General features: G+C 36.7%; 1 protein-coding gene across 4 annotated transcripts in view; it reads left to right on the forward strand.

Moving 5' to 3' along the window:
• The window catches only part of LOC149572212 (DEAD-box ATP-dependent RNA helicase 17-like), a 154,997-nt gene that overhangs the window by 98,321 nt on the left and 33,509 nt on the right, over positions 1-23,167 (forward strand). The gene's annotated exons all lie outside the window — the stretch shown is intronic.

Raw genomic sequence — 23,167 nt, forward strand, 5'->3', positions numbered from 1 at the left:
TTTGGAAAGAATAGACTGCTAAATGGGCTCAATTACTTTTGCTTGAATATGTTGGGGTAGACTTAGGCTGAGGTCTTATCTGAAACCTTTCTTCTAAAGATTCTGAATTGGGAATTTATCTAACCGGGGTTTTCATCAGAAGGTAGACTATGAGCAGATACACTTCAAGCACAAAATGTGAACCAATCCAAATGTTAATGCATGCCAAGTTGCTACCCTCTTCTTCCATAAAAGCTTAGTACATAAAATATAAAAAACAAGAATTTCAACATTCCAATATCTGAATTTAATTAGATGATAATAAGAGGAACTAAATTATCATGTATATCATTTGTGTTTCCAAATCTGAAGGGGTTAAGGATAAGGTAGAGGTAGCACAAGAATTTTTGAAAACAAGGAATGGCATATACACACTACCCCTAATCTAGCTAGGTAATGAAAAGCAGTTATCAAAAAAACTTAATATAAGGTGCAATTATATCATTACAAATAGGATTGGATTTGAGTGTAAGCTATAGCCAAATGTTGGCTTGCGATCCTTAGAGTCACTAGCTCTATTAGAATTTGTATATCCTAGCAAGTTTGCATCTCGATTTATTGTATAGTGTGTCCCATGTACAAATGTAGTAAACGCATGTCAACTATCCAATGAAGCTCACAGGGCTCTTGCATAAAGCAAGATACGGTGCCAACATTGCAAGAAATGTCTAGACAATTTTGTGTGAGGTATATAAGCTTGGCGTACAAGTTATTGACACAAGGGAGTATTAACAATAGGAGTTGAACAATGAGCCCCAAAATTAACTCTTGATAGGAAGCGAGTTGGCTTAGATTAATAGGCAACCATCTGAGTCTGTAATAGAAAATCAAGAGCATAAATGAGATGAGCAGGCCATATTTCAAAATTGGTTTTGAGTGATCGTAATCATGAATCTAAATCTTGAGGAATTCTTGTAACAATTTTAAGTTGGTCGTAGAGAGAGTGTTTTGTGGATTGAACTTTGTGGAGCCAATGAGAGATAAACTCCTTGTGATGATTAGGTTATTAATGTTCAATACCAAAAGCATAAGCTCGTCAGCTTGCCACTATATGTACACAATTGTGTCAAAGTGACATTGGGTGAAGCTGATAGAATGAATTAATGAATCTATTTTGGCATACAAAGCCCAACGGGCTTGTTTGAGGTCATAGAGTGTTTGCTTGAGTTTGTAGACCAAGGAAGAATCATCAATGAAACCTTGTGGTTGTGCTATATATAATTCATCCTATTGATCAGCATGATGAAAATTACTACTCATCATGCCCATCTAATATTACTACTCATCATGCCCATCTAATAAATTAACTGGTCACGACCAGCTGTGATGACTAGAGTGAGGTTGATCAAATTCATTTAGTTGACAAGTGTAAGGTCTTAGTATAGTCTATGCCATGTACTTAGTTGTCGTTTGTTCTGTTTGCTGCATACTATTTCAAAAGAGCCACTCATATGAAACCATTTTTCTTGCCTTTGGAAGAGGGACTGAAGCCAAAGTGTTTCTAATTAAGGAAGAGCGTTCTTCACTGCGAAATTAGTAAATTCTATTTGATAATATCTGCTGCATTGTGAATTAGAAAATTGGACTATGCATGCATGCGGCATATCTTGTAAGAGCACCCCTTTTTTTGAATTTTCCCATGAGGATATCCCATGAACACCATAGTAGAGTTTCTTATTGCAATAAATTCTGATTGTGAACTTTGGGCACATTAATTGCTGATATAGATTTCATAAAGGTTAGACTTGTGTGATTAATGCTCCAAATTTCTGAAATAACATTAACAAATTATTTATATGAAATGTACCTTTGAAAACATGCCATGAGTGAGCATGCCAGTCAAACTACTTACAATAAGCTACTGCTCAGAAACAACAGAGGATAAGCAGCCTTGACTGTCATTTTGAACTCCCTCCGTTGCTTGTTCAGCATTCCCAGGTATAACAGATGATTTGGACATGCTCCCAGCATATCAACTCTTCAAAATGAAAATCTTGGCAACATGGAGAATCCAAGGAACATACTTGTTGGTGACGACTGGAACCTGGCACTGAAGGCTGCAACATTTAAAATCTTTATGGAGTATAAAGATGTATTTGCTTGGACTTATAAGGATTTAAAATGGGTCCCGCCAGAGATGTGCGTTCACCGCAAACCTTTGGCACCTGGAGCCATACTTGTGTGGAAGTGTCTGTACAAAATGAACAAAAACTACGCAACACGTGTAGATGAGGAAATACAACGAATGCTGGAAGCCGACATAATATTCAAAGTCCAAACAAGAGAGTGGGTGTCACCAATTGTGATATCCATGAAGAAGGATGGGATCCAAATCCGGATATGTGTGGACTTTCGGTGCCTGAATGCGGTCACGACAAAAGATCCCTTCCCCATTCCGTTCACGGACATAATTTTGGAAGAGTTGGCAGGACACGAGATGTACTCCTTTATGGATGGATTCTCTAGCTATAACTAGATCTCCATTGCTGAAGAGGATAAATTGAAAACTACCTTTGTGGTGGAGGATGGATGATATGCTTACAACCAAATGCCCTTCGGATTGTGTAATGCACCTGCTACATTTCAGAAATTCATTTTAAACATATTTGACAAAATGCTAGTAGGCAACTTCCGAGCATTTTTGGATGATTGGTCCATCTTCAGTGGACGGGACAACCACTTGAAGGTACTCTAGGTATGTATGGAGAGGTGTCGATGGGCAAGGCTGGTACTGAATCCTAAAAAGTTTTGATTCATGGTTCCTCAAGGCAAATTACTTGGGCACATTGTTTGCAAGTCAGGATTAAAGACTGACCCAGAAAAAGTGAGGGTGATTGTGGAAATGGAAGCCTTGACAGAGGTAATGGGAGTGAAGTTTTTTCTCAGGCACATTGGATACTATAGATGGTTCATAAAGAACTATGTCCGAATTGCTCTTCCCCTTGACAAGTTGACACGAAAGGGAGAACCATACATCTGGAGCTCTGAGCAGGAGACTGCCTTCACAGAACTGAAGAACGGATTGTTGGGGGTGCCCATCTTGGCATACTCAAACTGGGACAAGGAGTTCCACGTCCATGTGGACGCTTATAACTTCACCATAGGTGCAACGTTGGCGCAAACTGGCGACCATGGGCTTGATCACCTAGTATATTTTGCAAGCTGGCTACTGTGAAAAACCAAGAAGAATTATAGTACCATCGAAAGGGAGGCCCTCGAGATGGTGTACTCTGTACAAAAGTTTTGACGTTACCACTTGGCTACACCATTCACCTTTTACGTGGACCACCAGGCATTGATGTACCCAGTGAACAAACCAATCATCCAAGGCAGGATTAGTAGATGGTTGTTACTATTGCAGGAATTCACCTTCACCATTATTGTTCGACCTAGGAAGAGTCATGTCATTGTGGACCAGCTCTCTCGAATCAGGTCTGGAGAGCCACTGGAAGGGGTCAATGATGATTTTCCGAATGTACACTTGTTTAGGATCACCATTCTTCCAGGGTGGTACAAGTCTATTGGGGAATATCTATCCATGTCCCAATTTTCGGGGTAGATGCCGCCAGGCGAACAGTGGAAGCTATTGTTAAGGAGCCAAGCTTTTCAATTGATAAATGATCTCCTATATAAGATGGGCCCAAACCAAGAGCTAAGGCGATGCGTAATGGAAAAGGAAGTGTAGAGTGTTTTGAGGGAAGCACATGAAGGTCCCGCAAGTGGCCACATGGGACCCGAGACAACGGCACGGAAGGTCCTACTTGTTGGATTATGGTGGTCCACACTTTACAATGATGCATGGGAATGGGTGTTAAGCTGTGATACATGCTAGAGAGTGGGCAAACCATTCAAGAGAGACTTCATGCCGTTAAACCCGTCCCACGCCTAGGAGTTGTTTGAACGTTGGGGATTGGACTTCATGGGTCCACTGAAGGTGAGTAGGGCCCGATGTTGTCGATATGTGGTTGTGGCCACTGAGTATATAACAAAATAGGTAGAGGCACGGGCACTACCCGACAACTCTACAATAAGTACCGCAAAGATCATCACATGATACACCATACCCATCTAATTGATAAGTGACAGAGGAGGTCACATTGTGAATCACATGATCAGATTATTGATAACAAAATTCAAGATTTTTCATTCATTATCAAGTCCATATTACCCACTAGCCAATGGGTAGGTGGAAGTGACAAACAAAATTCTCGTGGCCATCAAATGTAAATCATGCGTAGTAGAACAGGTAGATTGGGACGAGAAATTGCCCTCAGCGTTGTGGGCCTACCGCACAACATTCAAGGTTCTAGCTAGGTCAACTGGTGCTTTGGTACAATGGCCGCAATGAGATAAAACCAGGGAAATTCAAGGTCAAATGACTTAGACCGTATAAAATCAAATAAGTTGGCGACAATGGTTCTATAAAATTATGGACCTTGGACGGGTGAGAAATTCCTAATGCCATTAATAAATCGAAGCTGAAGATATATTACGAATGACAAGAAGGTGAGGCTAGGGGTGATAGTAGCCGAAAAAGTTATTAGTAAAAAAAAAAAAAACCCAAAAAAATTGGGAACTACCCACGGACATGTGGTCGCAAACAACTATCTCGTGGACATGTGGCCGCGGAAACGTAGTCTCGTGGACATATGGCCGCAAACCTACTGCTCGTGGACAAGCAGCCGTAGCAGAAAAACATAATGGTGCTCGTGGAGAACAAAAAAGCATAAGACTTGTCGTCCATGGAGTAAGGGAAAGGAGAGTGTTCGTAGAGAAGGTCACGTGGAAAGGAAAAGAGGATAAAAGAAAAGTAGGTTGTCAGATACAGATTGACGCCTACAAAAGTGCGTAGGATTAGGCATTTGACTTTGAAATTTCTTGATTTCTTGCTACAAAGATAAGATTGAGCATCCATGGGAAACACAAGAAGAACATCCACAAGGAAGTAAAGACACAACAAAAGCATTCAGCGTGGGAGTAATAGAAAATAATTTGAGGGTGGAAAAGTAGAAAGAAGTAGAGTCAAAGGGAACCATTGCCGTTTGGACAAGCTGAGGAGTAATAGAAGGAAGCATTTCGCAGGAGCTGGAAATAAGACGAGAGGCTGAAGCAAGCCATAGAGAAATGAAAAGGAGAAGCAAAACCTAACCTTTTTTGATTTGTTACAATAAAAGACAAATCAAGAGACTGTTAATATGCAGTCTACAGGGAAAAGAAGATAGTGGAAGGATTAGCTGAAGGGAAATAGTGCCGAGATGGACAAGAATGCGCGAATGTGGCCTCAGGTGTCCATGTTGCAAGGCCGGTAGCATCGAGCAACAAGAAGCAGAAGGTGAAGGCCAACCTGTCACATCTCACAGTTCAGTTTGAAGGGTTGAATGGCAGTGAGTGCCGGAGAGAGGGGCAAGAAATGGCTGATACAGACCTAATCAAGCAAATTCTAATCCTTGCACAAGTACATTGGGCAATACAACTCCCGGTGTTCTCCATTTGGCTATTTGAGATGATCCTAAGAACTATAATAGAAACATACAATAGGCACAACCGAACCAGCACATTTGTATACAAGAAGTATCGTATCACAATCTCCTTCAAAGCCTGAGATTTTAGTAGGGTTCTTGGCATTCCTGGCCAAGGAAGTTGCAAAGTGGTGACCACGAACTACAAACTGCCACAAGAATGCAAGGAGTATTGGGTAAAATTAGTGGGATGTGACCATAGTTTAAAAATTCGGTTTCGGCAATATCTCGTCTAGCCCAATTTTTTTGAAAATATCGGAATCGGCAAAAACTCGGCGAAAAATTCGGCAATAAATCGGCACTTTTATCGAACATTTGAAAATATACAATTTCTTAAAACTCATATACACACACCAAATTTGTAGAACATATAATGATTTGAGATAGCCACCATATATTAATCAAAGTTTTGAGTAAAAAAAATAATCTATGATTCTATAGCAACTAAAACTTAGTAAATTATCATAGTGATAGAATCATATACCAAGAAACAAGTGCAACATTTGATTATAAATACGTTCAATGCATATAGAAGTCAAACTTTGTGAAACTAAAACTTTTCAACACATCTTAAGTTCAAGTTTTAATATCAATTAGGGATCCATATCAAGTTCAAGTTTCAATATCAAGCCTTTCCACTTGTTTGTGATCATGTAGAACTAAAAGTCTCCATTGAGGCTGCCATGGCTTCGAATGTCCTCTTTTTTGCTTCCTTATTTTGTGCAAATTCTTGAAGGCTTGTCAAAGCCTCTCTTGAAGCCTCCTCCGGACATCTATCACACGGTGAAATGTCATTGTTTGGAATCTTTGCAAGATGGTATTTTAGTCGGCTTACACCTAAAGTCATATGCTTCTGGCAAAAGATACATTGGATTTGTCCTTCGTTTGCTCCTCGGAGCCCATATTTCCATAAAGGGTCCTCTCTGCCACCAGCCATCTTGTGAGGAAATAGGCAGACTTTGTAGTACAAAAAATAACCAATTATAATTAGAAAGCTTCTAAATTTACAATAAATCAAATTTAATATTCATTAAATTTATTAAAATACTGTTATAAATTTATTAAAACCTATTGAAAAATAAAATTTCTTAAAATCTAATATAAATCTATTAATATATATTATAAATCTAAAATCTATTAAAATGCATTATAAATATGTAAAAAATTAATAAAATATAGTGAAATTCATAGGAAATTTAAAAGTTAAAACAATCTATTATGTATTTTTAGTTTCTAATTATTTACCAAAATATATTATATTTTGATTTTACTTTTATAAAATAAATTAAATGTTAAACAAAACTTATGAACAAAATATATTAAAATTTAAAAACAATTTACAAAATGGTAAAACAATACATACTTGGGAAGTGCTACCAAAAAAGTTTAAAACAGTCCAAATCGATGCAAGAATGAAGAAATAGTAAAATCGGTGTAATGCTTCTCAAATGCCGATAATCACCTCTACAGTCTTCGAGCTGTCATCGGATGCAGAGTCCAGACAAATCAAAGTCAACTGTCGACCCTCTACCACTATCATGCGCAGACAAATGAGGGTCCAAACTCGTGGAGACCAGACATACTCAGACAAATGATCGATTAGGGTTGAAACGAAACAAATGAGAGTTTGAAATTTATAACATGACATCAAACCTAAAATATCCCGCTCTGACTTTTCAACAATATCTTTTGCAATTTTTTGGATTTTAACGCGATATATCTCGAAATAAATGACGCGATTTTTTGCAATATTTTGTTGCCGGTTTCTACTGCGTTATATTCGGCAAGGTATTTGCTTCGCGAAATATCGCGAGATTGGCAATATTTTGGTGGTTTTTTAAACTATGGACATGACCTCACACCAGAGGAATTTGAGTCCTTGTAAGGGGTACTAAGAGTCTAGGACTACGACGGGTTTTCATCCGGGAAGGCCATTGGAGATGTATTATGGATGTAATAAAAAATAGGTTAACTGGGGCGAGTAGGGTTTCAGATATTACCCTGCCTCATATTACTTTCATGAATGACATCATGAATGGTATAGTGTATGATTGGGCCATCATCCTCGCAGATAGAATGGAGTTCATGACATTGCAACATTAGACATTTTATATGCTGCATCATGCCATAGGTTTTTTCTAGAAGCTGCACTCCATCAAATTCCAGCAGATGATTTTGAAGTCTCACTGAGAGGAAAATTAGCATGAAGAGAACCCCCAGTATTCTATTGGAGGCATTTGAACACGGGTGGCACAATGGCCGGTCAAAAGAGGGTATTGCAGGGCTTAGATGTGTACGGTGACACTAATAGTGGACGAGAGGATACCATGGAAGGTAGTGGGACTGATTCAGAGGAAGAGAGTACCTCGACAGAAGCTAGGAACGATGCTACAGTTGGAGGGTTCACACTTTTCACTCCTCCCCAGTTGCCGACTTCGACACACTTGATAGCCACCACCTCGCTTATTCCTCCATTTGGCCAGAGGCATGCGCCAGTTGTCATGACTCCACCCATGGCCATGACAAAAACCACAGATGTTATGACTCCATGGAACATCTTTGTAGATCCAGTTGTACTAGACTTAGTAGCAGTAGTGCCAATGATAGGGTTAGTGGAGATGCAGGCACCAGAGGTCAAGCCTCAAGTTTGACTAAATGTGATCGGCTCTGAGGCTATTGTCACCATAGCTTCATCTTTGTTGGCTGAACTTGAGTATGGCCCAGCCAGCTCACCCAACACAGCTAACCCAGCTAGTCGAGAGTGTTGGAATGACCCAGACAACACAATTGGAGAATGTTGAGGTGATGGACTGAGCTAGTGCATTCTTGAGACAACAGTTATGACTCATTCCTACAGATGTTGGTTCCTCTATTTAGTTCTCGAGGTAGGAAGAGGTATCCCCAGGAGTAGCTGCCATTTTAACACCACAGGAGTCGAGAGTACCACAGTCCAAGGATGCGCTCAGAGATGAGGAGGCTGCATCGGATGTGGACGTGGCTACCACAGAAGAGGCAGAGAGGGATACAAATATGGAGCAGGATGCCGATACTGAGGACAAAGTGAATCATGGGTCAGATGAGGAGAGATGCAAGGCATACATCAGAGCCATGGAGGTTGTGCTAGAGAGCGTTCGAATTGTTGGGCATCGGGCTTTGACCCATAGGAGGGAGTTTCAGTTGGTCTGAGCCTATATTCAAAGGATTTGTCCGGAGCGTTTTTGCTCTTGCTTTGAGGCCAGAGGATGACCAACTGTGGAAACACCAGAGATGTTGGCTGATTGGACTATAGAGCCTAAGTTGGGACTGTGTAACACTGCTATGGAGAAGCTTGCACATGAGATAGTAGGGGCATATAAAGACATTTACTATGCTCATTGGCATGCAGAGACAGATAGGGAAGTAGAGAGGATTGCAGTTGCGAGGTCAAGGGTAGTCAAGGTAGAAGCTCGAGAGAAGCTAGTTGCTGAATTGACTAGCCAGCAGACAACATGGGCGGCTGAGTGAGTAGTGCTATTGCGAGACAAGGAAAAGGCCGAACAAGGATTGCAGGTGGCCTAGACTCAAGCCATGGAGGCAACACTTCTCTTGAAGGAGGCGGTGCAAGTTAACACACGGACACAAAAGGACTTATAGATACACACTGATCAAGTTTATAAGTTGCGCCAGTAGCTGAACACTCCAGGGACGCAACCTCCTCCCTAATCTATGTTGTATCTATGCTTGTATGCTGTCTCCTAATTTTGTCAGTTTTGAGTCACCAGGAGACGACTTTTCTTTTTTGGGGGGGATGTTATTTGACAAACTCGATAGTTAGACGGTTATCGGTATGGACACGGTTGTGTCATTTCATGAGCATTGTAACAGATATTATAAATGTGACTTTCACTTATGTATTTGACATCATTATATGGAACATTACTGTTATGTACAGAAGCATTTCATTAATGAATAGTATTTTACTTTGATAAGTTATTATATGTTTCTTTCCTATTCAATGATCCATTGATCATTGAAGTCACCTTTATATAAATCTTCCTCTCATCTTACTAAAGGATCAAACTACACTACTTATAAAATATAATTAAATGTCAAAACTAACATTCGTATACTACTATTGCTAAAATCATTGTCTTTAGCACTGTACGTATTCAAAGATTGATACTATTCCCAATCTCTAACTTGATCGATTATGACTGCTTCTCCATTTTCCATGGTCAACAACTATACTAGTAAACTGAGCTTCCTTTATACTTTTGCCACCTCTTTCCTATTTGTGTGAGAGTGAGATCTATATATAATTTGTTTAAATGATTGTGAATCTTATTGAAACCTTAGTATTGTTTCCTTAATTCCACCGATATGGTGCTTATTATTATACTCGACACTTCCTATAGAGCAATTATTACATATTACCATAGGTCACTTATATTGCATGATAATATAAGTTGATTGTTATGGTTCGTAGAAGATAATTGATGATTCTGTTCTGTATCAGTATGTATTGCACTGAAGGGACCATGACACCCTGTCCAACCAGATTATTGCACTTCTTAGTGATAATGATGGTGTCTTCTCCATTATATTGACCCATATTCTCGATTATGTGCTTGGTTTATTTTTTAATACATTTTATTCTTATTCGATTGATGCTACTTCTGATTAATAGAATGAATGATAATCTTCTTTCTTGCTCTTGTTTGGTATTCCTGATTGAGACATTGTCGTGCTAGAAAATCATTGTTTCTTATTATTTGTTAGTCTCAAAATTTCACATAGAGCTTGATACCATTAGTTCACTAATCTTAGTACTGTTTGTAGAATACAAAACACTGCCTTCATGTTTAACGGCAAAGACTTCCTGCGACTATCTTCTTGTAATGCTGACAACGCAAATTAAGTTTTTCATATAAAAAATCCTTTGTTCGACTTTGTATGCTGAGTGCCTACTGCCTAGCAGTGATAATACTTAGTAACTCATTACATTGTAATGAACGGTTCATATCTTACTGCTTACCGCAACCTCTTAATGCCCTAATGATTTATATGCAATCACAATTTATAAACTGCAACCATGCATCAAAATGATATTGCGGTTCCCAACATTGACCTTCGGCTATAACATGGTAAACCAAGATCATGTACTTGATGCAACATGCTTTAAGAATTGTGATTTCTGCTCAATATGAATGAAATTTCTTCTCTATTCTTTGACTATAGATGAACTACTTCTGTGATGCAATTTGTGTCTTAAGGGGCTCAGTGTTGTTACTTCTGGGTGTAAAGACTGCCACTGCTGATCAGGATTCAGAATAATTAAATCTTGTTGACTCTAAATCTTTCATAAATAGTGGAATCCATAGTAATCTTCAATAAAAATGACAGTCTGAAATAGGTCTAATATCTGTCTGGAGAATGAAATTTAGCTCCTATATTCTGTTATAGCTGATTGCGTACTAGTTCCTTCTGATTCTGCAAACACCAGAACTGTTGATTCCAAAATTTTACTTGAATATCGCTAAACCCGGCAGGCAAACTCCTTGCAAATGCACATGATATTAGCAAACATATTTATAATGGCAATGGTATTTTTAATGTTTTGGAAATTTTCACACGTATTATCCTTTCATCTCCATAACAATCCATTACTTATTAATCAATGATACGTGCGCTGGCAGACACTTTGCTAAGATGCCTCTTTTCAGGAAACTTCTACGGTTCCTTACTCAATATGGATTTTTGGTAGATGCCACAAGGGATTAGAGATGGTTTCTAATATTCCGACTTCCTTTCTAACATCTCAAAATCATGAAAAATGGTTGTTGAAGGCAAAACAGTCACTGCAAATATTCCACTGGGATTTCTTGTTTGAAATATATTAGAAACTGTCAAATAAATGCAACTTTCAGGCTGATACAAATATGGGAGTTTTTAAGCAGGCCACGGACATCCATCAAGGTATATATCATGTGAAAATTTTGTCTGATATTATAGTTACGATATCATTATTCAATATTTTAAAACCCAATATCTCTGTGTTGGATTTTGGATTATAATATTCCTCCACGTTAACAGCAATCTGGAGTTTTCTTATTTTCCGTTTATAGATGATACGCCTTTGGGAGAAAGTGAAGTATCTTTTCCTCTATATCTTCTCCGATTTTCCCTCGTATCTTCTCATCATTTGTATCTCCAATTGTCCAAACTTCTGTATAATCGTTCGCAACATTGCTCTGATACCATGTTGAGTAACATGAATAATTTTCTGCAAATGTAATAACACTGCCATTGTTATTGGTATGTTTCAAATGCAGATTTGGATCTCATATAAATATGAGAGGAGACATGTCTCATGAAGAGACATGTCTCTATGGTGTAATCATCACTTAATAATATTATATTAACATAAATAATAATATGTATAACTATATATATGTATTATACAATAATATATTTTATTTAACATGGATAAGTATATACTATATATAGGAAATGATGATTTACCAATAACAATAATGTATATCAGATCAAATCAATCCGACTGAAGCTACAACTTTAGCAATCCTCTTTCACTATCTACTTGCTTATTATTTTATTTTACCTTCCAAATCATTTATATTTGATAGTATGAAAGGATGTGACTTTTCAGGCCAGAATATCTCCTCTTTTATAAACAATGTTTATAATTGCACTTTATGAACACACTTTTCTTTGTCAATCTGATTAAATTAGTTTCGCTGAATAATCAAAGATTGATTATTATTTAACTTGAGTATGTACATAGACGATACCATGCGTATTGTGCAGTACATTTCTAATGATTTACTGCGTGGCTCCTTCTGTAATAAGTCTTACACTTGCTTTTTAATCTTTTTCTTTTACATATACTTTTGCATCATCCTTGCTGACTTGGATATTAAGATTGGTATTGCCTCCATAGTTACCATCATCTGAAACCCACAACGACTTTGATAGCTCTAAGTCTGCCCCACTGTGTCTTCATTGCTTGTGTCTTGGCAACAATTATTACATAAAGTATTGGGCTTAACTTTATAAAACTCTGTACGCACAGGAATATGGGCTCCATATAATATTATGTCCATTTCTACAGCCGTCTTTGCTTTTACCAAAAACAATATTATTGCTGTCTGTAGTTGAATATCGTTTTTGTATTTCACTTCACTATTATTTCCTCCTACAATGATACATGCTTCCTTCTCTATTCATCGCGACTCTTTGGTTCATCGTGTTTTTGAGACTGCATATTATTCTGGGCAGCATTGATGAATCTGGTAAGTAATTAATTTATCCTTTTATGAATTTAATCATTTAATAACTATTTTAATCTTCATTGCTGCTGTCTGCATAAATCGCTGCTCATTATTCTTGTCCATATTGCTTAATATGCAAGTCTTATGTCTTTAAGCTTGATGGCATGAGCATGCATATGTACTGCAGAACACAGACTTAGATTCTCAATTAAACTCATCGAATAAGCCTCTGTTGTCGTCAGACTAATGATTTTTGCATGTGTATATTTGTCTTTTGTCAAATGAAACAAAATATTTACTCCTTGTATTCGTTCGCTGACATTATAATTTGAATACCATATTTATTTCAATAGCAGTTCTCAATAACAATTCTCTTTATCGATTAGTTTTAATTGACAGCAACACTATTTATTCATTATCGTTGCATCTATATAGTTGCTTCTTCTTTCTAAAAAGATGCTGTCAATGTTTGACATAGTGTATCACTCTATAGCCCTTATGTACTCATGTTGTCTTGACATTTATAATGGTTAACTTTTGAATGTGTCTGGACTCCTAATAAGATAAGACTTGATATCTGTATATTCTGAAAACAAAGATGTACTCTACTATATAGATTGTATTACTTCAAAAGAAAACTGTGTATGAACTTTTGCACAAATGTTCTTCATCGTTGTTCTTCTTTATGTACATTGCATATATTACTTTGATGTAGCAATTTAAGGGTCTCAAACTGACATGTGGTCTGTATGTCATTAAGATATTGCTTTCAAATTGATATTGCTGCTTCTAATTACTGAATATGATTGCACTATATTTTCCAAACCTTATTTTTCAAAATGCTGCTCAAAATTTGATGTGTATTAGTGTCTCACCAATTTGCGTGTATTTGCATATCCTTCGTCTCTATTCAGATTTAGTACTGGGCAAATATTATGTCAATCCTATTCGTTTCATTAATTTATTTACATGATTCCCTTCATCAATTACACAATGCCACTTGTGATTTTTCTTTCAATTGCTCTTCATTGTATATATATAATCTTATTACATCACACACACACACAAACACACACATATATTGATTCAACATATAAATAGCTCTTACCATTCCTCTCATCATCCTGCTTCTTTTCTTATCAACGAATTCGACATATGTTTGTTTCACAATAATCCATAACTCATTTCACTTTGTGAGTATCACTTTCTTCATTATTCTTTATATACTATGGGCTGCCCTAAACTTATCACACGTCTTAGCTTACTTGTAATTTCATGTTCGTACCTTTGACATTGATGATAGTTGTACTGATAATCTTATCCTTGCTAGTGAAGCCCTTTGACATCAATGACAATTCTCCATCATTTCACACCATGATTCCATTGCTAATTGGGACCCCCTCTTTTTCTCTAGTAATCTTAGTGTTTTGCCATTAGCAATTTAAGTTATGAACCTAGAAGGTCAGGGAGTGGTTAAGTCATTGAAGTTGCAAATACAAACACATCACAAATAATTGCTGGTCGCTAGGATTATGTTGTACAATTTGTCAAGTTCAGAGTGAAAATTCATAAGTAGTTTGATATTTTGGCTAGTCAAAGGGTCTCTGAGATACTATATGGTCATATTTACCTAGTTAATTTTTACTAAAATTATAAAATCATGCACAAGAAGTGTATAGTCCTTGTGGAGGTTGATTCCCAATTGTGGCGGGTAAAAACATGTAAAATTCACTATTTTTGCTAAAAGTTCCTATAAGGGTTGATTTTCCACTATTGGGAGTCATTAGCAAGTTAAAACCATGTTGAAAATCTCATTTGTCCCTATGGAGGTCAAATTTTCACTCTAGGACATGAGGAAAAAAAAGTTAAAATGCAAAAGTCCCTAGACAGGCTGTTTTTATTGACTAGACACCTAGAAAAATTTGGGATACAATTGGACTAGGAAATCCCCGTAGACAAGGAATTTTCACTTTGTCTTTTTGAGGGTCATTTTTCTACTGGGTTGATACTTAGAAAATTTTCAAAAGTGGAAGTAGAAAGTCCTCATGGACATGGAATCTTCCCTAGTTAAACTATGACTAGAGAATTTGCATTTTATCCCTATGAGACCAAATTTTTCTATTTAAGGAGTAAGGAACCCAACTTGTCCTTATAGATAAGGATTTTCTACTAGTCCTAGTAACCAAGAGATTTCCACTTGTCCTTATAGTGGTTGAGTTTTCCCTTGAGGATTGAGATGAGTAAGAAAAGAGATGAAGTGTTGAGGCCAAGAGTGTTCCTATAGGGTTAAATTTTCCCCTTGGCAAACAACTAAACTGGTAAAATGAGTATCCTAACGATGATCCAATTTCCCCTTTGGTGGGTGAATGAGGATGTGAAAGGTAATTTTAAAGGGATTTGTTAATCCCCATGATGGTTGAATCTCCACTAGTTATACACAAGGTTGATGAATCTCCACTAGTTACACACAAGGTTGATGAAAAAATTATCTATTTTAAAGGGGACTCACTGAAGAAAAATAGTTTGAAGATGGCATGGAGTTGGCCAAAATCCCTTTTTAGTTGAGGGAGAACATGAAAAAGGAGGTAGAGGAGGTGTAGCCAATTGAGGATATTGATACATTCTTGATTTGAATGGGCAAGGCAAAGGAACCAAAACAAGCCAAGAACTTCACTAAGATTACTAGATATGGTTAGGAATCTCTCAGCTTACATGTAATCATCTCAACAGTTGACAAAATGAGAGAGGAGGCTACTATATGGACTATTAGCTTGCAACATTTGATATTGGACCATCCACCAAGAGGCCAAAATTTTAGGAGTTGATAGACATTACTGGTGCAATTAAGGAGAAGATGAATAGGTTGGAAGAAAAGGAGATGTTAGAGTTGGTTGTAGAAACTCTAATTAGGATTTTTCTGTGGGTTAATCTAGGCTTTTGGATTCAAATCAGTGCTGGTCATTCGTTGTGTTTGAATCTTCCATATAAACCTCACGCTTGTCATCAGTAAAGAGATTTTTCAGAGAATTGTCACTCAGATACTAACATAATTGAATCAGATTATTGAAGTGAGGCATTTTGGTGAAAGTTGTGAACTGTTAACAATGTGGTTCTTTAATCTCTCAAATTAGATTAAGATTTTCTTTGAGTATCTAGCTTAGAATTTAATGGATGAAATAAATTGTAAAATAATCTTTGTGAAACTCATTTAATCCATACCAATAGCTATTTGATGATTGTAAATTTGCCTTTCATGGTCAACGAGAAGATTAATAAGCTATGTTCAATTATTTCTTGCACATTGACATGTATCTATGGATGGTGTTGGTGTTATAAAAGTTTCTTGAACATTGATTGCTCACCTTGGAAGATTGCACTAGTTTGGTAGAAGTTGATGACAAAAGTAAGCCTAGTAAAATACACCAACACATTCACGGTCTCTTGCATTCTAGGATTATATTAGAGTCCTAAACACTCAATCCATTTGCAATCTGTTTCAAGAAGCCTTGTTAGCTTATAATTAATTACTTTGTTGTCATATCATTCGTACAAGTTAACATATCAAGAGTGAATTAGCCTAACACCCCTTGCATAGTTAGCATACACCAAGCCAAATGAGCTCATTCACACTAAAGTCACATGTTGGCAGTTTGAACCTTGAAGTTGCCTTTATGATCTTTAGTGCAATCTTAAGCATACATGGTGATTTCGATCAAGAGAGGATAGAGTGTTTTGGCACATTATTATGTGTTGTTGTCATAAAAGAATCATAAATGTTGTCTTGTCTGCATATACAACATCATTGACCACTTGCACTCTATTCGAATGATCAACCTCCTCATTTGCATCTATTAGAATCTAAAATTGGAACTGTGTGTCCTTGCTCCTTCCAAATGGACCAATATTCCTAAGAAAATAAGAGCCTTCTTCATATCTGATTATCACATTGATGAGTGTGGCAATTGTAATGGTACTTCACCCATCCATGATGCTGCTACACGCATGTGTCACCCTTTGTCATCATCTACAATGAATTAACTTTGGGATGATTTTTTCCCCAAGATCATAGTTCTCAATTTTGTTTCATGAGGCACATATGATGGGCCTGTTTTGTGTGCTTAGGTGATAACCTCCTTGAAAGGAGGATTCGAAGCAGCAAGCCTTCCTATATCAATTTTGTTGATGGGTGTTTTATGATCACACCAACATAGACTTAAGTGCCAAAGACTCTCTATCCTCTATTGAACAAAGACACCATATATGCTAAAATTGTAGAGAAGATCCTAGAGGCGATAAGGTTCAAACTACAAACTTGCGACTTTAAGGTGGATGAGCTTGTTTGGCTTGATGTATGCTGGTTATGCAAGGGGACTCATGCTATTCACTTCGGATTCATCAACTTTATGTGAATAATACGATGATTAATTACTTGATCCTAAACTAACAAGACTTTTAAAACAAATTGCAAATGGGTTGAGGGTTAAGTAATTTAATCTAATCCTAGGATGGAAGAGATCGTGAATGTGTTTGTGAACTCTACTTGGCTTAGTTTTTTTATCAACTTCCACCAAGCTAGTGCAATTTTCAAAGGTGAATGATAATTGTTCAAACTATTACCATAACACCAACACCATCAATCAATGCATATTAATGTGCAAGCGTTAATTGAATTTTATTAATCTTCTAGCTGACCATGCAAGACAAATTTACAATCAGCAAATATCTAGCGGTATGGATTAGGTGGGTTTTACAAAGACTGATTAAAAATTCCTTTCATCCAACTAAATTAGTCAAAGAAAAGTGTAAGCTAAATATTTGAAGCAAATTCTAAGCTAATTTGAGAGATCAGAGAACCACTGCTCAATTTCACTCTTCAGTAAATTGCAACATTTTAGTGATATATTTCAATTATGGTAGTATCCTAGTGACAATTCTCTAACAACTTGCTTTTACAAATGAGAGATATGGGTTTATATAGAAACATCAACTATATGATTTGGGTTGCTCTAAATATTAAATGCACCGCCAATGATAATAAAACACCGCTAACGAGCCAATGAGAACCAATAAGAAGAAAAGGAAGATGACTAGTCATCCAACAACTCATCATCTGAAAGATGCATTCCCATTCTTTTTTCCATAGCAAATCGTTGAACTTGGTTACCACTTCAATAAGCTCCTTCATTGCACTATTAGCCAAGTTGCTATGTCACAATTTGACAACCTCAAATTTTCCCATGCCAGTGTCAAGTACATTTTTCCAATCAGAGGTGTGCTTTTGCAGATTGCTGATGGAGATCATAAGAGAGAGAAAACCATCTTAACTATTCTTCTTGATGGATTTCATCCTCTTGAAGAAAAATGATTTCATTTCTCCAATTTTTCTAAGTAGAGAGAAGACCGTCTTAATTATTCTTCTTGATGGGTTTCATCCCCTTGAAAAAGAATGATTTCATTTCTTCAATTTTTCAAGTGTAGCTCATTGGGAACATCAATATCTAGACCTAGCAACTCATTGATTGCAATAAGAACCTTTGAATGCATGTCAAGGATCTGTCCTTCAACCTCAAGATAATCTACTTGTGCATGATCAAATGTGAATCTCCTTATAGACAAGGAATGATAGCAATGATTTAAATCTTATGCACTTCCCTTTTCAATTACATCTCAAACTAGTGTTGATGTAGGATGATGGAAGTATTGTCATTGATGTCAAAGGGTTTTCATGAGCATGAACAAAACTCTAAGTCTTAGTATAATCAATGTCAAAGGTAAGGAGGAAAAGTTGTCATTGGAGTCGAATACAAAAAATTGATTAATATTATAATGATGGACAACATAAACTTTACTATATGGTATATTCAAAGTGTGACAAATATATATGGAAGAGACTGGTATAATCAAAACTATGAATATAACAACAGTGAACACTTAACAGTGATGGCAGAGAAGACCTTGTGATGACAACTTCAAACAATGAAGCTCCTACTGCTGCATCAGTATTTTGGCAAATGAAATTACAGATATACAAAAGATTCGAATACATCAATACAAATATGGTCAGACATACAATGGAGATTGATCAGAAACAATGAGAGAACTTACAGTCTTGCTACAAAAGTGAACATGTGCAAGACGGGAAGATTGGGATATATATAAGCAGCAATATCTACATTAGTATATGGCAATGGCAACGTTGATTGTGCATATCTAAGGAACCACTAAATAAGAACCAAATATTTATGTTGTTTTTGTGTATACACACACAATATGATCTCAATAAAGGAAAGAATAAAGTCACAAGCCAGCGATATAATGGTTAGAGTAATCTGATCAAACTAAGATGCCAACACAAGAATATAATAAGGCATTGGTCATGTATTTGGGTATACAGTGGATTCAGTAAGAATGGTAGAAATGATTTAGAAATGTATTGTTAAGACAAAACAATCAACCAACTACTTGAATACAATTCAACATTGGCTGCGGCATAAAGGATAGATGGTGATGAAAATAAATGGTTAAACAAAAGAAGGAATTCAGTGATGATGGAGATGTTACTATCAAACTAAACTTATATACAACGATGGAAATTCCACAGTGAACGATAATGAGGAGATAGCTGGAACATTATAGTTTTCAGATTACTAACAGCAGTTAGTAAATAACAATATCTACAGCAATGAAGTTTTATGGCAAACACAATAAATGATGTAATATGATTTCCATGTCAAGCAGCCATTGGGGGTTCACCAGTACACAGTGGAATTACACAGAAACTATTAAAACATCATAGCCAAAGTGAAGGCCTGATAGCAAGAATGGGAAAAAAGTTGCAAAAGGATATTCGGAAAATATAGAGTAGGGATAATGAAGGACACCAACAATGAGTGGTCAATGGCATGTTTAACATATTATTTCCAAGGCAATGAGTGCAAAGGTATAGTGACTATGCAGTGAATACAGTTGACAGCAAAGAACTTCAGTGAGCATGGAAATTTAAGACGCCAGCACTGCGGACAAGTAGAAACCGTCTTTGATTAATTATCCATGTTGAAAAGGAACAAGATGGAATACACATATCACAATGATTATGGTTCGATGGTTTTAAATTATTGACACTACAAGATGAATGGCATAGACGGTTTAAAGGTCAATATAAACCATTAACAATGAATTGTATCAAAGTTAGCCAGATCACCGCTGTGGGGAAAGATGTAGCAAGTGCCCATAAGCTTGACATTCTAAAGTAGTGATAAGATAAAGTTACATCAAGGAAGGACAAAGAATTAATCAATATTACTGTTGGAATTGAAAGATAATTAAAAATCTGGAAGTCATCAATGTTTACGCAGTGTTCAAAAGGTCACACGATGACTGGAATTAAAAAGGATATTGAAAGATCAAATCAAACCAAGTGGTAGTATATTGAAGATGAGATTAAAGGGGAGACATAATTAAAAGAAATTATATAAAGGTGCAGTTATATAAGTTAACAGCAAAGTAATTTCAAGAGACATTCTAATACAAGGTTGTGACTTTTCATTTCAAGAAACACGATCTTTATAAGTAAAAGATATAAATAAAGATTTATTTCCCTGTAAATGTATGTCAGTAGATTGGAAAGGAAATGTGCAAAAAGAAGAGGGAAGAATGTGTGTGTGTGTGTGTGTGTGTATGTATGTGTGTGTGTATGTATGTATGTATGCATGCATGCAGATTTTAAAGTGCAGGATTAATGCAGATATAATGGAGATATATGTGCAGATATAAAAATATTTCAAAAGTGGATTTGTGTAGAGACATAAATAAGACATATATGCTTGCAAAAGAAGAGTACGCAAATACAAATTAACAGAAGATAAATATAAAGAAGAGAATAAGGAATTTGATTGAATTGTCCATCATCCGTTGAAGCAAGCAACATTGCCAGGGTTGATCAGAAGTTTGTGTGTAGTGGGGATTGGTGCTTCCAGTAGGTCGGAGCCTATGAAGTGTGGGAGTTGGAGCTTCCAGTGAGTCGGTGTGTATAACCTAGGGGTTGGAGCCTCTAGTAGGTTGTAGCCTACAAATCATTGTGAAAGATCAAATTTGTATATCAAAAGCAATTATTTGCCGTGGTTTTTTCTGCATTGGGTTTCCATGTAAATCCTTTGTTATTGTGTTCAAGCACATAATTTGACTTGGGTCAATGAGTATAACTCAAAATCACACAGTTAAATCCTGATAGCAATATCACAATTTCACTTGCTGTGGAAATTATCTCCTACTTATCAAGTACATAATTGTTAATATCATTATTTGAAGTTATTAAAGCAATTGTTTCGATAGAAAGTCTCAAATTGGCAAAATTGAGGTAAGAAGGTCCTTTTCTTGCCTTCTAATATCTTCAATCCACACCACCTCTTGATGGGTATTCTTCATTTTCTCATTGGGGTTAGGATTTTTGAGGACTAGGCATAGGTGGAGTAAGTGTAGCACTTTCTTGTCTTGTTGGATTCATAAGCCTATGTTTAAATTCCTTCGATCTTTAATTCTTTAACTCTAACATCTTTCTTCTAACCTATCCATCCTTTCCTCAATTGCACTAGCAGTGTGTGTCAATTTTTGCGATTCTTGACTCTTGGTGGATGTTTCAATATCAAATGTTGTAACTTGATAGTCCATAGGAGTAATGTCTTCTCCCGTTTTGTCAACCATAAGGGCAACTACATGAAAGGTGCAAGATCACGAGCCATATATAGTGGTCTGAGTGTCCTTAATCGCCTGCACCTACTCTACCTCCTTCATGTAATCCCTCAACCAATTAGGATTTGTGGACAACTCTATGCGATCCTCAAGCTAATTTTCTTTATTGAGTACCCTCAAAGTTGAAATAATTTCTTCATCAACCTCTTGTGTATTGGGACTGAGGTGTAGCTTATCCTTCATCAAATCAACCTCCAACTAAATGGTGGAAGATGTTGGTAGTTCCTCAGTCTCTTGTTGTACTGATTGAGATGATGTAGATTCCCTTTTATCTTCCCTTTTATCTTCTTGAGCTAGGACCTTAGTATCACCACCCTCTTAGTATATCCACTTCTCTAACCGATGAAGAATTAGTAATGGATGGGGTTGTGGTAGACTTGTAACATTTGTTCTTGGACTCTACAGTAGTAGTTTCTTCATTCCTTGCAAATGATCCTTCAACTACACTTCCCTTTTCTTTGAAGTTTGGCCTTCTTCATGGTTGTTCAATCTTGAATTGTTGATCGTCCTTTCATCCCCCTTTGAAGAAGACCCCATTTGCATTTTTTCTATATGTGAAAGTGACATTGCTTTCTGAACTTGTTTATCCACTCATGCCCTTAATCTATCAGTCACCTCCCTCATCAAGATACTCAACTCTGTTGGTTCTTTCACTTGTGACCAACTAGGTGATTGAGTTGGTCTCTTCTCATGTTATTTCTAGGATTATATATGATTCCCATTGTCCTTAACTTGATCACAAATGTGGAAGACATCACACTTTCTCATGAAGTCCACTAACATCCTAGACCACATTTTTCTCCTTATTGCATATACAACTATCAAGTTTGTAAAATATTCTTCTAGGTCCACCTTGTGTTTGTATTTCTTTCCCTTGTAGGTGCGGATCTTTTGAAAATGGATTGAATTGATCGCTTTCGTTGTAGTTTCTGAGTTGGTAGAAATGCTGCTTAGTGTTGTCTCTGCTGCTAATGTTGTGGGACACATCTCCAACATTTCACCAAGTGTAAAAGGAAGGTCATATCTTGCCTATGTTTTAACTTCTAATTATGCTCAAACACTAATAGTTTCCCACCACCTCAAGTGACTCCGACTTGTCTATAGGATATCATGGAACCTTGTAAGTCTGGAAAGTGACTCCTTACTTAGGTGAAGGTTGGGAACTGAATGAACTAAGATACATATCTCTCTACTAATGTCATTGCCTCCTTAGACAACCTCTTATTCAATCCTCCTTGTAGCGAGCGTGTGATATGCACGACAAATGTATAGTTACCCTTGTCTTAAAGCTGAAGCTTTGAATGACATTCTTATAGTTTAAGTTGTCATCTCTTGTTCCCTACCTTGTCTTTGCATATAAGACCTATGTGCTTGATGGTCCTTGCCAATAGGAAAACTGCATAAGAGATGATATAGAAGGTCTTCTTCCTCTCCATGTTTCTCAATTGGATGTTTAGGTTGTCACTTATTATCTTAGCTCATGTTATATCCCTTTATTTCAAACATGTAAATAAGGGCAAGGAGAAGAAGCATATTTTGTTTTGTACTTATATGCATTTTCTACACTTTGCATACTAGCTAGTCATCATAAGA

This window comes from Cupressus sempervirens, chromosome 2 (assembly GCF_028749045.1).
Source record: "Cupressus sempervirens isolate cs-2001-9-10 chromosome 2, ASM2874904v1, whole genome shotgun sequence".
In the NCBI taxonomy this organism is placed as follows: Eukaryota; Viridiplantae; Streptophyta; class Pinopsida; order Cupressales; family Cupressaceae; genus Cupressus; species Cupressus sempervirens.